This window comes from Dipteris shenzhenensis, chromosome 13 (assembly GCF_047967505.1).
Source record: "Dipteris shenzhenensis isolate YYH24624 ecotype China chromosome 13, Dip_SZ_1.0, whole genome shotgun sequence".
Classification (NCBI taxonomy): Eukaryota; Viridiplantae; Streptophyta; class Polypodiopsida; order Gleicheniales; family Dipteridaceae; genus Dipteris; species Dipteris shenzhenensis.
In genome coordinates, this window is record NC_141608.1 from 6,113,800 (window position 1) to 6,127,728 (window position 13,929).

The window sequence follows — 13,929 nt, forward strand, 5'->3', positions numbered from 1 at the left end:
CATCTCAACCTAGGTATTATTGACTTACATGCAAAGTGGTGTGCCCATCCCATAAGTACTTAGTCGAATAATACATCTAGGACCGCGTTTTTTGACGGTTGTGCATGACACTAAGCCCAAAACAGTGTTTAATGCTTGTTCGACAATGCAAAGCATATCCGATGGGCACAATACTTTGCATGAGTCTCAAAAATTATGGTATTGCATTGTATGCAAAGTGGTACACCCATCTGATAAGTAGTTGGTCGGATAACACACCTAAAAGCGTGTTTTTTTATGGTTGTGCATGACATTGAGGCACAAACAGAGTTTAATACATGATATACCATGCAAAGTACATCCGATGGGCACAATACTTTGCACCCACCTCAATCTAGGTGTTATTGAGTTGCATGAAAAGTGGCGTGTCGGTTAGATAAGTACTTGATCCGATAACACACCTAGGACCATGTTTTTTTACAAATGTGCTTGACACTAAGGCAAAAACGGTGTTTTATGCTTGATCAGCAATGCAAAGCATATCCGATGGGCACAATACTTTGCACACACCTTCAACTAGGTGGAATTGACTTATATGCAAAGTGGCACGCCCATCCCATAAGTTCTTGATCGAATAACATACCTAGCAGCATGTTTTTTTACGGATGTGCATGACACTAGAGCAAAAATAGTATTTAATGCTCGATTGACCATGCAAAGGATATCCGATGGGCACAACACTTTTCCTACACTACAACCTAGGTGGTATTGAAATGTGCTCAAAGAGGCACACCCATCCGATAAGTACTTGGTCAGATAACACACCTAAGGGCATGTTTTTTTGCGGATGTGCATATCATTATGGAAAAAACGTTGTATAATGTGTAATCAACCATGCAGAGCGTATCCGTGGTGACAATACTTTGCATGCATCTCAACCTAGTTGAAACAGACTTGCATGCAAAGTGGAGCCCCCATCCGATAAGTACTTGTTTGATTAACACACTTAGGACCGTGTTTTTTCATGATTGTGCATGACACTAAGCCAAAAACGGTGTTTTATGCTTGATCGACAATGCAAAGCATATCCGATGGGCACAATACTTTGCATACATCTTCAAATAGGTGGAATTGACTTACATGCAAAGTGGCACGCCCATCCCATAAGTGCTTGATCGAATAACATACCTAGCAGCGTGTTTTTTTACGGATGTGTATGACGCTAGAGCAAAAATAGTACTTAATGCTCGATCGACCATGCAAAGGAAATCCGATGGGCACAACACTTTTCCTACACCTCAACCTAGGTAATTTTGAAATGTTCTCAAAGAGCCACCCATCCGATAAGTACTTGGTCGGACAACACACCTAAGGGCATGTTTTTTTACGGATGTGCATATCAATAGGGAAAAAACGGTGTATAATGCGTGATCGACCATTCAAAGCATATCCGATGGTGACAATACTTTGCACGTACCTCAACGTAGTTGAAAAGGACTTGCATGCAAAGTGGAGCCCCCATCCGATAAGTACTTGTTTGAATAACACACCTAGGGCTGTGTTTTTATATGGTTGTGCATGACACTAAGGCAAAAACGGTGTTTTATGCTTGATCGACAATGCAAAGCATATCCGATGGGCACAATACTTTGCACACACCTTCAACTAGGTGGAATTGACTTACATGCAAAGTGGCATTCCCATCGCATAAGTACTTGATCGGATAACACACCTAGCAGCGTGTTTTTTTACGGATTTGCATGACACTAAGGCAAAAATGGTATTTAATGCTCGATCGACCATGCAAAGCATATCCGATGGGCACAATACTTTTCCTACACCTTAACCTAGGTGGTATTGAAATGTTCTCGAAGAGGCACACCCATCCAATAAGTACTTGGTCAGATAACATACCTAAGGGCGTGTTTTTTTGCCGATGTGCATATCACTACCATAAAAACGTTGTATAATGCGTAATCGACCATGCAGAGCATATCCGATGGTGACAATACTTTGCACGCATCTCAACCTAGTTGAAACAGACTTGCGTGCAAAGTGGAGCCCCCATCCGATAAGTACTTGTTTGATTAACACACTTACGACCGTGTTTTTTCATGGTTGTGCATGACACTAAGCCAAAAACGGTGTCTTATGCTTGATTGACAATGCAAAGCATATCGGATGGGCACAATACTTTGAACACACCTTCAACTAGGTGGAATAGACTTACATGCAAACTGGCACGCCCATCCCATAAGTGCTTGATCATATAACATACCTAGTAGTGTGTTTTTTTACAGATGTGCATGACACTAGAGCAAAAATAGTATTTAATGCTCGATCGACCATGCAAAGGATATCTGATAGCCACAACACTTTTCCTATGCCTCAACCTAGGTGGTATTGAAATGTTCTTAAAGAGGCACACCCATCCGATAACTACTTGATCAGATAACACACCTAAGGGCGTGTTTTTTTCAGATGTGCATATCACTAGGGGAAAAACGATGTATAATGCGTGATCGGCCATGCAAAGCATATCCGATGGTCATAATACTTTGCACGCATCTCAATCTAGTTGAAAGGTACTTGCATGCAAAGTGGAGCCCCCATCTGATAAGTACTCGTTTGAATAACACACCTAGGACTGTGTATTTTTATGGTTGTGCATTACACTAAGGCAAAAACGGTGTTTTATGCTTGATCCACAATGCAAAGCATATCCATGCTTGATCCATAATGCAAAGCATATCCGATGGGCACAATACTTTGCACACACCTTTAACTAGGTGGAATTGAATTACATGCAACGCGGCATTCCCATCGCATAAGTACTTGATCAGATAACACACCTAGCAGCGTGTTTTTTTACGGATGTGCATGACACTAAGGCAAAAATGGTATTTAATGCTCGATCAACCATGTAAAGCATATCCCATGGGCACAATACTTTTCCTATGCCTTAACCTAGGTGGTATTGAAATGTTCTCAAAGAGGCACACCCATCCGATAAGTACTTGGTCATATAGCATACCTAAGCGGATGTGCATGACACTAAGGTAAAAATGGTATTTAATGCTCGATCGACCATGCAAAGCATATCCGATGGTGACAATACTTTGCATGCATCTCAACCTAGTTGAAACGGACTTGCATGCAAAGTGGAGCCCCCATCCGATAAGTACTTGTTTAAATAACACACCTAGGACCGTGTTCTTTTATGATTGTGCATGACACTAAGGCAAAAATGGGATTTGGTAATAAGGCATATTGCAATATTACTGGATTATCCCATGGTACATATTGGTATTTAGTCACCAAGGCAAAGGGTGGCAACAAATTTAGCATTCACGATAATAGAGGAAGGTCCAAATCAAGAATCTCAACTATCAGGGCAGCAGCAATTTTGCAAGACTTCATACATGAAAATGCTTTACCTCAACCCCATATATCTACAAACTCCCTAACGGTGACGTGATCACTGAAATGCACCTTCCAATGGGCTTGACAAAGCTCGAAGTATTTGACTCTATTGCAAAAAAGCAAAGGCAAAGAGGGGATGCCGTAGCTTCTTCTCATACTTTGTATACTCTTTGGAAGAAGAACTTTGGATATGGTAAAATCCCAAGGAGGCAAAAAATGTCAAAGTGCAATGTCTGTGATGATTTAAAGCGAGCGATTGAGAGTGCAACATGTCCAAATCAAAGGGAATTATACAAAAAAAACCAAAAATCTCATCATGACCTTATTCGACATTCTAGACAAAAATATGCATTTTGGAAGGAGCAAGCTATTTCGCATCCCGATGACTACATGTGCCTTATTGTAGATGGCATGGATCAGAATACAACAACATTGCCTCGTTTTGTTGCCACTCCACCTAAATTACAAGGAAAGCACTTTCTAAAGACACATCTATGTAGAGTGTTAGTGCATGGAATTAAGTTCTTTGCATATATATGGATTGATTCCTTGCATCTACATGATAGCAATCAAGTTGTAACATCTATTATGAAGGCAATTCGCAATGTACATGCAGAAAAAGGTCGCCTACCACCGACTTTGAGGATACAAGCTAATAATTGTTGGCGAGAAAATAAGAATGTACTCATGTTTGCATTCTGCTCCATGCTAGTTGCTCATCGAATCTTCAATGAGGTCGAATGTGGATTTTTGTATGTTGGGCATACACATGAGGATATCGATCAGGTTTTTAGCACAGTCTCAAGGGAGCTTAAATGTAAGGATGTGGAGACAATAGATGACTTGGTAAGAAGATGTGGCAGGCAAGTTGGTGGTCGTAAGGAAAGTACAGTATGTGAGAGGCTCGAAAGAATGTATGATTGGAAGAGCTTCATTCTACCTTTCATACAAACGGGTGGTGATGCATTGACAGGTCATACCAATCCACACTACTTTCGTTTTTTTGTTAAAGATGAAAAACCCATAATGTAATGGCAACAGTATTCTCATGATACAAAATGGGAACCTGAAGAACCTTACAGTCTCTTAACTTCAATTCCCAGCAAGGAAAGGTATCCAACATGGGCTCCTATACAAGAATTCAATGAGAGGTCTAACTGTGAAATAGAAGGATTAAAAGCATTTATTACATACAAAGAGGAAATGCTCCGGAGATATCCTGATTCGAAGCCTACTTGGAGAGAACACACTACCACTATAATTAATAAGACACAAAATTTAATAAAGGACCTTGAGAGAATGTGAGGCTCAAAGGATGTCAAGGAAGAATGCAATATGTTTTGGCCAAATGTTCATAATGATTTGCACCCAGCTCCAGTCTTTGAAAATGAATTTATATCATTACTCCCACGTCCATATTGTGGACCGAAGAAGAGAGAGTTTATGCCACAAGTAGATATAGAGGTCGATTGTTTTGTTGTGGTTCGGCCATCAGATGATGAATATGAGAATGTGAAGTTTTGGGTTGCAAAAGTAGTTGATGTGCAAAGAGATGACCAAGGGAGAGCTACAACATTTACAGCAGTATGGTATGAGCCAAAGGGCAGGAAGGAGAATATGGATAACAACACATTGTATATAATGAAGAAGTGGGTCCCAAATGATAAAGCGGTCTCTCAAGTTTTGACGGAGACAATCATAGTGTCTTGGCATTCAAGGGAAAAGAAATCAAAGAAGTGCATGGGATATGAGGTAGAAGGAAAAAAAAAAATACCACAGCAAAGTATTTTGCATATACATGAATTTTTAAGGATGCTCGCCATGGAGGAAGTAGAAGGAGACAACGCAAATGAAGAATGTCCATGATTAAAGCTTTGTATTGAAGTCCATTGAAGGATTTTATTTGAATACTAGGCAAGAAGCCAATTCAAGACAATTATAATCAGATTCATCACCTCCTATGTCAAATGAGAGTCAAAATATGCACTAGGGTCAAGGCTTGGCAAGACAATAGGGAGTTAATGCAAATGGCACCTGGCAAGGGACTATCACATTGAGCAATAAGACAATGGGGAGTCAATGCACCCAAGGGGCAAGGCTTGGCAAGACAAGTGGGAGTTAATGCAGATGGCACCTGTATTTTGCACTGGATGTCACCTAAGGGTCAAGGCTTGGCAAGACAATAGGGAGTTAATGCAGATGGCACCTGGTAAGGGAATATCACATTGAGCAATAAGATAATGGGGAGTCAATGCACCCAAGGGGCAAGGCTTGGCAAGACAAGTGGGAGTTAATGCAGATGGCACCTGGCAAGGGACTGTCGTGACATTGAGCAATAAGACAATGGGGAGTCAAATTATGCAGATGGCATGAATTGAGGCTCTTTAAGAGCAACAATTTAAATTATAAACATATGTTAAATCTATATCATTTTGGATATAAAGACTCTAGCTAAGAGCAACATCTCTCAATGTAATCATATAATAATAGCTATAATTGCTATTATACCTCTTTGGTTCAATACAAAACTTGGGTCTTATGGCATCATGTCTTTTTTCTATTTATTAAAAGTTTTAAAAATTTTGTGCATATTGCGAGTGACAACATTATTTTCATGAAATATTTAAGTCTCCCTTCATGGATTTATAAATTTATCACGTCAAGGAAAAATATTAAAAATAATTAAATTAACAAATAACTTAGATATAGCTAGAATTTTTAATATAGGATTATCTCAAATTCTTGCATGTTGGTGCAAAAGTATAGATTAAAAAAACAATATTTTTATGTGAATATGATAGTGCCACAAAGTGAACTTTTGATTTAGGAAGAATATATTCAGAAAGTAAAATTTTGATTTGGGAAGGATATTTTCACAAAGTAAACTTTTCATTTGGGAAGGATTTTTGGGCTTCGTCCAAAAACAACAGAAAAAGTCCAAAATTAATGAAATAGGTGTTGTATGTATCAATGTGCACCAAGACCAACGAGCACTCTACACGCTACGAAGTCAAGATGATCAATCAACGAGGTGAGGATATATGATTGCAATGAAGGTGTGTGATCATCAAGAATGAATGAAACATCATATAAACATAATGACATATGCACGACTTCTATAAGTCACATCTTGATCCATATGAAATTGAGCAGGACACCCTTAGCTTGTAATCGCCTATCGACTATCAAGTGACTAATGTGAAAAGAAGGACAATATGGCAAAACAAAGACTAATGAGAAGAAGCATAGTATAGCAAAACAAAGAAGTTAAGTTACAAAGAAGTTTTAAAGGTACTGTATAAGAATAAGAACATGGCAATGGCAAAGGTCCATAAGAAGCATGGTGTGGCAATGACAAAGGAGTGACAAAGGTACATAGGACGCTTTAGGAAAGTTTTTAGAATCCTTTGTAATTAGCTTAGCAACTTGTTGAAAGACCTTTAAATATAGATAGAAAGAGTTTTTTACGAAGTTGACCTCAAGGTAACTCAGAAAATAGTGAGGTCTCATGGTTGAGAACTAGAGTATTGCACAAGACCTTGCAAAAGCAAGCAAACACTACAACGAAACGGTGAATGCTATTTTCAATGGTATTGCATTTTTGAGAGGCCGGCATCGTCAACAGAGCATTAAAAATGTATATAAAGTAAGCATTGGCACTAGAATAACCATTGTTATTTTCCTAGGTAATAAGCTTATCAATGCTTATATTAACACTATTGTTTCTCACTTGAAAAGTGGGCCCAATCTTTTTTAATGGTGACACATTTACACTCTCTAGCATCATTGTAGTACAAACACCCCAAGGAAAATTCCGTCTCCCCAAAAATCCCAGAATATTACATTTCATTGGGTACTAATATGGCTTCCAAAAATCCCAAAAGGATAAAGAAAAGAGCATGGCACTTACTCGAAGGAGGGGTCGTCTCACCATCCTTATTGACACATCCGTATTGTGAGTGTCATCCTCCTTTTGTTACCCTCGATCATCCAAAAGTTAATGTCCTCTTGTTCTACATGTGTTGTTATGTTAAGCTCCGTCCTTCACTACTTCTAGACTGATTAACTTTTTTGGGAGATTAAGAAGTCGCTGAAATCTGAAAAAACAGGCTAAGGTTTTGGGCAAATTTTGAGGCCAGGGCCTTAGCTGTAGCAGAGGTTTTCGGCTCTAAAAAGATACTCAGCAGGATGTCGAAGGCAGACTCGGTCATGGCAACGCTATCGATCTGTCCCCGTTGTCTCCAAAGCGGGAAAGCCAGTGCTTTTCCTCGTCGCAAGTTTTTTATATCAAATATGATGGCTGGCCTCCTTCAGGATAAGTCACACTCACGTCACAGTGTAGGCGGAATTTGTAGTGATGATGAAGAAATCCTAAGATAATTATTTTTGCACAAATGTCCACGTCTACATGAACATCCACAGCGTCAGTGTCGTTGTTAACGAGATCCTGCACCTTCATAGTTTCATCCTGATCTGTGATTACAAGCTTGCGACCCCGAACGAATGCTTGCAGTTCATTTGTTTGCTGAGGTTCCTGGCGGAATGGAGGGATGACATCTTCCCCATCCGGCTTCATGAACACAGACATGGCTACAGTCGTGGGTTCGTACCATAATTTCTCCTCGTTCAGATTCAGGGCGGTGAAGTTGTCTTGTAGATCCACGGTAAGGACTGGAGACGAGGGGACGGAATAATTTTCGACTGTGAAGCTCGTGATCTGCATCTGTTTGACATCGCACGAAGGCGGCCTGGGGTGAACAACGAGGAAAGCGATCAAGAATGCGGTGCCCACGAAGAAGAGAAGAAAGATGAGAATAATGAGGGAGAAAATGAAGAGGCGACTGCAGTAGGAAGCTTCTGCGAGGCGGAAAGGGCAGTCTCCGGAGCGTTTCCAAGCCTTATTTTTCATCCTGAGGGGAGGGTAAGTCAAAACATCGAGCGATGCTTATGAGAAACTTTGTCTAAACCTGTAGGAGCAATAAATTTTTACTAAAAATGGTTGAATCTACATGACACTATTACAAATTGTTTTTAATTATTTTTTGTATGATTCTTGGCAACTTACAAAGATTAAACTTACTATTGGATAACTCATAATGCAAGTTAGCGATCATTCAATGAATACCAAAGGGAAAATTCTTGGCAACATACAAAGAGAAAACCTATTATTCGATAAATAATAAATACATGCAAGCTAGCAACATTCAATAGATACAAAAGGGGAAATGTTGTAATGTCTACACCTCGAGGCGATCACTCATAATTATGTAAGGTAGCACGTGAGTTGAAGGGGTTTCTTTATTTTATGAAGTTACATACATGGCAACAATAGTCCTACTGATGATATAGAAGCTCCTCCTAGCAAAATCCCTCACAAACAACTATTTGTAGCTCATCAATTTTTATGCTACTACATGATTTGATCCATTTTGTACACAAAATGATCACATGAATAAAATGTTTAAACTATGGAGCTAATAAATTATTGATCACCTTATTCATACCATGATGATGCTAACTAAATATGGATCACCTTCATTGTCCTTGACCATGTATATACCTCTAGGATGGAGGGAGGAAACCAAGGCCTCAAACTCTATATGAGAAAAATCCATGGTCATAATTAAATATAGAGTTTGATAAGGTCCAGCTCTCATGAAACAAAGATAAGTATAAACTTTCTAAATATCTAGAATTTTGAAACTTTAACATCACGACTATATTCATTCATATCATTCCGATCATTTTGACTACAAACATGACCATATTTGGAGTTCGATTGACTAAGTTATGACTCAAATAAAATTGGTAAGAGGAGCCTCCCAAGAGGCCGCGATATCGTGGCCTCTAGGGAGAATAATCCTCCCATTATTTTTTTGCCTTGAAAATGAAAATTGCACAAGAAAAACATATACTTTGACCCCTTTCTTCCACCCCTCCATCGTTGACCCTTGAAAAACATTGCCAAATATTTTCAAAAATTGTTGTTTGTCTATAAAACAATTGATTACTCACAATATCATGGGTAGGACAGCAACTGTAAAAGTAAGCAATGCATGCTAATTTTTGAACATAAAACATCACACTCGATTGTCAAAATTTATGAAATGCCTCACTCAAACCGTCGCCTCACTCGAACGCAGTCGCTCGAATTCTAGTAATCCTCCTGAGGGGAGAGGGGGGAGAGAAGGGGGGCATGAAAGAGGCACACTAGAGCCATTATAGAGAGGGGCAATAAGACAGTATATTGCTGGCACACTTTTCATTGTTCTCTCCGACCTCCGCAACTTGGCTACAACCATGCGTCAAAATGACAAATGGCGTGTGCTTGCCCGCATTGTGAAAGAAAACTTCGTCATTTCCCCTCCATCTGATGGTGGTCACACGAGAGAGAGAGAGAGAGAGAGAGAGAGAGAGAGAGAGAGAGAGAGAGAGAGAGAGAGAGAGGAGAGATGCATACAAAGAGACACATAGACAAATAGATAGAGACATACAAGATAGAGAAGAGGGGCTAGATCTTGTGTGTGCACGTGTAGTCAGTGCATATGGGCTGACTCACAGGCACATAGGCAAACATATAAAGGCATACAAACAAACACATAGACAAATGGATAGAGAAGAGAGGCTAGGCTCTATGTATGCATGTGCACTCAAGCATACAAACTTGACTCACACACACATGGACAAACAAATCAAGAAGAGGGGCTAGGTTGTGTGTGTGTGTGTGTGTTTTTTTTTTTCACCAAAAAATGTGTGTGTGTGTGTGTGTGTGTGTGTGTGTGTGTATGCATGTGTACACGTGCGTGCGTGAATGCATGTGTGTGTGTGCATGTGCGTGTGCGTGTGTGTGTGTATGCATGCACACACGTGCATGCATGCATGTGTGTGCATGTGCATATGTGTGTGCGTGTGATGTGTGTATACATACAATTGTGTGTGTGTGTGTGTGCGTGCACATGCGCACGCACGCGCACACACACAGGATATGAATGTGAAATATTTACATGATGTAACCTATGTCATTCTTTTGGATTTTTAAGAGGAAAGGACTCCTAAATTGTTTCATGGTTTGCTAGCTTGCATAAAGGGGAGAGGAAACCAAGATATAGGGATGAATCATATCAAATGTCAAAAGAGTAGTAAAGATTTATACTTTGTTTATCATCAATCAATAGAACGAAGTTCTTTTTTTAAAGTAGAATACATCTCATGAAATTGATATCCACGTAGTTTGTATAAAGGGGAGAGGAAACCAAGACATAGGAATGAATCTTATCAAAAGTCCAAAAACTTGGTAGAGTTTACTACTTTTTTTGTCATCAATGATTTAATGGATTTTACTTCTTTTTCTTAAAGTATAAGATACCTCGAGACATTGATATCCATGTAGCTTGTCTGAAGGGTAGAGGAAACTAAGATATATAGGTATGAATCCTATAAAAAGTCCTAAGACTTGGTGGGGATTGCTCCTTTAGCTCCAATTCTCCCCAATGCATAATGTTGGCCTCTCTAACATATTTTCTTTGTGAAACCACCTCACGAATGTGACCATGATAGCATCGTAGGTCAAGAAGTGATCTAAAGGGTATTCTACCAACCATCTTGATGCCTTTGCCTAGAGTGGACTCAAACAGCTTCTTGCTACACCGTATCCACCACACCTGGCACATTGAGTGCATAGATCTTGTCGAACCACCAACCATATGTGTCTTGACTCATTGCAGAATTCCTCCTAAAACTTGGTGTACTTCACATTTGCCGCCACCAAATGACCGAAGCAACTGAAACAATCGATACCACATCTAGATAAGTACATATTATAGATGGTATGGATCAAAATACAACATTGCCCCACTTTTTTGCCACTCCTACTAACCCACAAGGAAACACTATTTGAAGACACGTTTATGTGATAATTTAGTGCATGGCTTTAAGGATTTTGTCATCATATGGATTGATTCCTTGCATTATCATGAGAGCAATCAAGTTATAAAAACTGGTTATGCATACAATTCATAGTGTACATGTAGCAAAAGGGCACTACCATGAATTTGAGGACACAAGAAGATAAATATTGGTGAGGAATAAGAATATGTTCATGTTCTCATTTTTCTTGAAGCTAATTTCTCATCAATTCTTCAATGATATTGAACCAATATTTTTGAGTGTTGGACATACACATGAAAATGTTGATTAGGTTTCCAGCACAGTCTCACGAGAGAAAAAATGCAAGGACATGGAGACAATAGATGATTTGATAAGATGTGGGAGGAAAATTGGTGGCCATAAAAGTATAGAACACTTTAAGTTTGAACATATGTATGCTTGGAGGAGCTTTATTTGACCCTTTCTACAAAAGGGTGGGGATGCTTTTACAATAAAATGGAGACCTAAAGATCCTTACTATCTTTGAACTTCAATTCTAGGCAAGGAAATGCATCCAAAATAGGCTCCAATACAAGAATCCACTAATGAATTGCAAAGTGAAGTAGATGGTTTGCAATCTTTTATTGCATACAAAGAGGAAGTGGTGGTGGGATACTCATACACAATGCATTTGTGACTCAAAATATGCAAAAATGTATAGAATGTCTTGAAGAAATATAAAAAGGTAATTATGATAAAGAATGAACTTGTATTTTGGCTAGATGTTGCTAATGACTTATGCCCAACTTTGGTTGGAAGGGAATTCAAATTGCTACCTCCACATGCAATTTGTGGACCATGTATAGAAAATCTAGAGATGTTACAACAATAGTGATTCTAGGAATGTGGTGAGAGCAAGACTGATAATGGAAATGGGGTCTCCAGACATAAAGCCTTGGTTAGTTAAGGTGTGTCCATTAGTCAGGTGTATGTGGGAGTCACCATGGTAGTGTTTGTACATGATTGAGGTCACATGGTACCACACATGCGGGGTATGTAGGTGGTTGGCTATATCTAGCTGGTAGTAGCTATGTATGGCTAGACCACCTAGATTAGTGCATGGCGGCCAAGATTAGCATGGAGTGCATGTATGGTGGTGTGGCTTGTGGTTAGTGGCATGCTCTTATTTCTCTTCTTTTGCTATTGTCCTTATAGAGAGTTCATGCTAGAAGTAGATACACTTTAAGTCAACGGTTTTGCTACACGTTATCCATTAGCAGATGATGAATGTGAGAATATGAGGTTGCAAAAGTAGTGGATGTAAGTAGGGATGATCACGAGAGAGACATGACCTTTAAAGAAGTATGGTATGAGACAAGTGATAGGATGAAGATAACTATTTATACAAAAAAAGAAAGAGTCCAAAAGTATCAGTGCAACCAACAGAAACAATCATAGTGACTCAAAAAAGAAAAGGCTAAGAAAACCACAAAGCACATGATGTAGTATGTGGTCGAAGAAAAATTAAGAACAACTGAATATAATGTGAGGCATATACAAGAATTTTTAAGGATACTTGCTAAGGAGGAGTAGAAGGAGATAGTGTAGATGAGAACTATCATGATATCTTTGTGTTCAAGTGTTGAGATATGGTGCCATGCGCACATGAATTAGAGGCTAAGGTATGGTATAGGAAAGAATCAAAGTAGCCACCCTAGGATGTGGACTACATGATGTGGAGATGTGGATTAAGAATATCCACAAGGAGAGATGTGGATGAGAGGATCCCACATGTGTTGACTATTCAAAGGGAACTCTCTATATAAGAGGCCTATCATGTATTGTTGAGTAAAAAGAGAGAAATGCACACTCACTCAAGATTCTATTTATGAGTCCAAGCTAATCTATCTTGGAACCTAATTGACTTGAGATACATGTCATGATCACTCTCTTCATTATGTTTCCACATCGGTTCCATCCGCCTTAGAGCACTCCATAGAACCTGAGGCACACATGTTTTCTCATGGTATCAGAGCGTAGGTTTAGCTCTCCTAGTTTAGCTCATTTGTAGTTCACTAGGATTGCTCCCATTCTTAGATTAGTTTCAAAGCGTTTCTCCATTTAGAGAGATATCTAGTGTTCTTCTTCTTTAAAAGAAAGAGAGAAAGATTTCAGTTGCAAGAGAGAGAAGGGCAGTTGTTGCTTGAGTGTTCTCTATTCTCTAATTATAAGGTTCCTTAAGTTTCAAAAGGTTCTATTTTGAGAGATAGCCATAGAGGCAAAGCAAGACAAGAGGCAACTCAAAATCTCCGGGGCTCATGGCTTCTTCATTGACTTGGTGATCAGCAGCAATGAGCTTCTTCTAAGATTTTTGGCCTGGGATACACTGAGGCTTCGGATTGCTTAGAACAATGCTCCTGCCTAGCAAACCAGAATGAAATCTAGTCCAAACGACAAAAAAAATCAAGCCACGGGCAAGGACTACAGAGGAGCTAAATTGTAGAGGGCAACACATTCACAAAATATTGTATTAGAGGAAGCTGATGCTATGGTCTTCTATTGACGATGCTCCCACAGTGGTCAACACTGAGAGTATGGACACACGGGCTAGCTCTAAGCGACAACAACAGCTCTCTCCAGCCACACAAGAGAGATCTACAA